This window comes from Dipodomys ordii, unplaced genomic scaffold (genome assembly GCF_000151885.1).
Source record: "Dipodomys ordii isolate 6190 unplaced genomic scaffold, Dord_2.0 Scaffold153, whole genome shotgun sequence".
NCBI lineage: Eukaryota > Metazoa > Chordata > Mammalia > Rodentia > Heteromyidae > Dipodomys > Dipodomys ordii.
In genome coordinates this window covers 130,017-134,670 of record NW_012267369.1, presented here as the reverse complement: position 1 = coordinate 134,670, position 4,654 = coordinate 130,017, and positions in this window count along the sequence as shown.

Sequence of the window (4,654 nt, the reverse complement as noted above, 5' to 3'; positions counted from 1 at the left end):
ATTAAACTAGTCTTCTAGTTACTTTTGTCCAGTGTGTTTCCTTGATTTTGTTTTTGTTTTTTCTTTCAGACTGTATGCTTCCCATTAGTATTCTTTGTAATGCTGGTTTAGTGTTCATGAGCTCCTTTAATTTTGTCATGGAAGGTTTTAGTTTCACAGTAAAGTTTAAATGCTATCTTTTCTGGGTGCACCAGTTTGGGTTGGCAGTTGCTGATCTTCAGAACTTTAATTGTACCACTCCAGGCTCTCCTTGCATTGAGAGTTTGTGTGGAGAGTTCTGCAGTGATTCTGACCTTTCCATTGTGACATTGCTCTTTTAATTCCTTATTTTTTTAATGCAGTGTTTTCACTATAATGTGTGTAGAAGTATTTCTTCTTGAATCCTGTGTACTAGAACTCTGTATGCTTCTATCAGGTAGGTGAGATTTTCTCAATATTGGGGAAATTTTCTGTTATTAGTTTATCGAATAGGTTTTTCAAGTGCCTTTAGTTTTCAATTCTTTGCCCTCATCAATCCCAACTATGCATAAATTCGACCTTTTGGCTGAGTCTTCCAATCCTTAGATTTCCTTTTGCTATGTTCTGAATGTTCTTTCCATGCTTGTGTTTTGTTTTTGCTTTAATTCCTCTGTTTTATCCTCAACTCCAGATGCTCTGTTTTCCACTTATTCTGTTGCGGAGGCATTCAACTGTGATTTGCAATAAGGAAATTGAACCTTTTATGATTCCAAGTTCTTTGTTGAGATCATTTCTCATAGTGTTAATTTCGTCTTTTTTTTCTTTTTCTTTCTTTTTTCTTTTTGTTGGTCGTTGGGGCTGAACTCTGGGCCTGGGCGCTGTCCCTCAGCTCTTCAGCTCAAGGCGAGCACCCTACCACTTGAGTCACAGTGCCACTTAGGGCTTTTTTCTGCTTATGTGGTGCTGAGGAATTGGACCCGGGGCCTCATGCATGCGAGGCAAGCGCTCTACTACGGAGCCACCTTCCCAGCCCAGTTTTGTCTTTTAATGAGGTATGTGGCTTTTGTATTGCCCCCTTTTTTTGAGCGACTTGTATTTTCTTTGTCATTTCCTCCTTTCATTCTGTTTGCTTTTGGATATCTCATTTTCTCTTCGACCAGTTCTCTCATCATTTCTTTGATGGTTCTTTTGTCCTCCATCTCTTCTTCACTCTCACCCGGTTTCTTCCTTGGATTGTTGGCTTTTGGATTTGGTTCGTTGTTGTCTTGGTTGTTGATGAGTTTTGTAATCTTCTGTTGTGACGTATGCATTTGGGTTCAGGGGCTGTGGAGGTCGTCGGGTTGTAAAGTGTGGTGGTGGAGTGACTCACTGGATGGATCTGTCAGACTTAGCGTCTGGCAGTCTTCAGCTCGGGGTGGTGCTGATAGCGTAATGTGTCCTGCTCAGTGGTTGGGGCTGTGTGATGTGGGGTCAATCTGGTGTTCTGGCCTAGGTTTGGGCCCGGTGGCATGTTCCCCGTATGTAGTGCACAGCAGTCTGGTGTCTTTGTCTGGTTCTTTATCCAGGGTAGGTGGATCCCCACTAGTCCAGTGGGATCTCGTTCTGTCCCCTGGCCAGTCCTGGACTGGTGTCTATTTCCAGAGGGGCTGGAGGCAGTATTCCAGCACCTGGATCTCATTTGAGCCCTGTGGGAGGTGCAGGTTCCCACTCTGCTGTAATGAGAGGTTATCTCCCCGCCCCACAAGTCCTGGACTGGGACAGGAATGGGCATCAGAGGGAGTGGGCTCCCACAGGGTGGTGCAGGAGATTGTCCCCACCGGAATCCCGGGCTGGTATTTACTTCCCCCAGACTGGAACGCTCTTGGCCCTGGACTGTCCAACACCTGGAGGGTGGCTCACGAGGGTGAACCGGCTCAAGTTCGGCTCTCAGGCTGCCAGGCTGTCCTCAGGCTGGCACAGGCTTGGTCAGGCCTGGGGTGGGGGTGGGAGTGGCTAGATCCAGGCCTCTGGGGTGGGGGTGACCTTCCTCTAGGCACAGGGAGATTGGCCCACCTTCTTTTAGGTTTCTCTGCTGCAGCAGGGCTGTGGAGGGTGCAGTCCTTGTGCCCACCCAGTATTGTCCCTGGTGGTCTTCTGCTGGAAGCAGACAGGTGGGGAGGGGGAGAGATGAGGACAGGCTCTGGCCTCTTTTCCTTCAAGTGTGTTGTCCCTTCTTGGGAGGGAAGGAAGGAGGAGTCCAGGCTAAGCACTGTGGGTCTCCACCAGTGCTGGTCTCCTGTGGGAGGGGTCCAGGCAGGGTACTCACAGTTCCCGGTGTTGATCCTGGGCTGACTGGCAGTGTGGTGAAAGCTTTCTGCCTCTGGATGCTATAGGCTCATGCTGCTGATCTGTACCCCTGCCTGTGCACAGTGGATTCCCTCTTCTCATGATCCATCACTGCCATGACCTACGCTGTGAATGTTTTGGTGTTTTGACCTACTCTGTGTTATCTAATAGAGTGGCTAATGCTTGGTTTTGGTTTCCACCCACCTGGTGTGTCTTTCTGTCTGTCCCCTCTCAGTGTATCTGTGTCCTTACTGCTGAGTTTCTCTTTCTTATTAAGACTTTTAAAAAATGTTCTGTAGGGTGTGTTGTGATAATTTGATGCCTGTGTAATGATCAGATCAGGGCCATAAGCATTCCCTTCTCTTCCAATGTTTCTATAATATTCTATACACACTGCTACAGAAAAGCAGAATTCCTCCTCCCTGTGTCTTGGTGCCCCTTATTAAACTTCTTTGTGCTCCCTCCTCTCTACCTTTTCCAGAATCTCATGACCATCCTCCACTCTGTTCTTCTGAGGCCAACTTTCTACTTTGCACTAATTTGTCTTTCTGTGTTTAGATTATCTCACTTAAGACAGTGACCTTTATTTCCACCAGCGCCCCGAGGGCATCCTCCCTGTCAAGGTGCAGGGAGCCCAGTGCGTAGTCTTTGCAGCCAGGGCATTCTTTATGAAGCACCGATTTAATTCTTTTTAATGGCTAAGTGATACCCCTTTGTACGTGTAGTCCACATATTCTTTATTTGTCCGTTGAGGGTGATCTAGGTTGGCTCTGTGTTTCAGTTTTTGTGAATAGTGCTGCAATGAGTGAATACATGTTTGGTATAACTCCATTTCTGCAGGGTTTGTGCCTGTTGGAATTGTTGAACGGCATTTTTAATTTTGTTTTTTCATTGCATCTACCGATTCCATTTAGTCAGGGTCTTGCACATGCTAAACAATGTGCTGCCCCTGTGCTATGCCCTGAGACCTACCTAATGCTTCATTTTTTCAGTGTTTCTTGAGGAAAACACCACGCAATTCATATCCAGCATTCTGTCAGCATTCACTCCATGTTCTTGTGGCACTTACTTCATTTCTGATAGCAGCTTGAGAAGAAGACAAACGTAGCAGCACCGGTCAAGGGAGGGCGGGCCTTCCTGCTGATGCCACGGGAGGGCGGGCCTTCCTCCTGACACAAGGGGATGGGCCTCCCCACATGGCTGCTTGGTTTCCACCCCATCTGCGCTGAGTCGGATCCGCAGCTGCATTCGCTGTCCATGGTGCTGAAGGGTGGCGAGGAAGGGTCGGGCTGCGTCCTCCCCTGTCCTGGCGCAGGTTGCCCGCCTGCGCAGTCTTTGCAGCCAGGGCATTCTTTATGAAGTGGTCTGCACTTGGCCTCGCGCTGTGTAATAACGCACTGTCCGGTGGGTGGAGAGCAGCCTGTGCCTGTTCTCCAGTTCCCTTCTCGCAAAGCTTAATAAAACACGGAAGGCGGAGTCGTTCAGTCTTCTGATGTATTTGCTCCCATACAGCGTTCAGCTCGGTTCCTCTCCTTTTTTGTCCTGAGGGCTCAGGGCTTGGCTCCCAGGGCCTCGGCCTCAGAGCGAAAGGCCCCCGGCTCCTCTCAGAGCTGTGAGCCAGCTCAGCAGGAGTCTGGGGTCTCGCCGGCAATCCCTGCAATCTACCCCAGAACGATTTCAGTGTCTTGTCAGCCTGGGACAGAGCTTTAAGCCCAACACTGAGTTTTGAAATCTTGAAGGACACCGGCCAGGGCGACTGGAGCCACAAACCTAAGAAGAGGGCAGGCCGCAGGGAGAAGACACCCAAAGCCTCGGAGTCAACTTGAGGTGCCGGAGTCACTCCCCCAGAGGGAGAAATCACAAAGCGAGAAACGACTTTGGACTCATTTGGCAGTGTGATCCACAAGAGCACGTGGGGCTCTCCCCGGAGGGGACTCCTCTGCGCCCTCTCCCACACGTGGCAAGGGAAGCTAGAGAAAAGTTCTGAGCACAGCTCTCCCCGATCACCATGTCTGGGAGAGAGGGAAGTAAACCGCGAGCAGGTGAAAGGTCCCCCTGGGGGCACCAAGGCCTGCGCTCCCCGGCGAGATCTTGTCACTGACTGACAGAGGACTAAAATTAGAGGCTGCAGGGGGATGAGCCAACCACCTCACGCCCTTAAAGCTGCACGGCTCCTCTCAGAGCACAGACCCTCGCGCCTCAGATCGGTGCTGCTCTGTGTGTCAGGTGGAGGGTGCCGGGCAGGTGGGGCCCCTGTGCGGGACAGGAAGGGAAGTGCATGTTGGGTGTCGGGCCTCAGATTCAGCTTCTATCTCTGAAAGTCCTCATGGCTCAGAGGACGTGTCCTCTAGAATGCAGAAGGAACATTTCT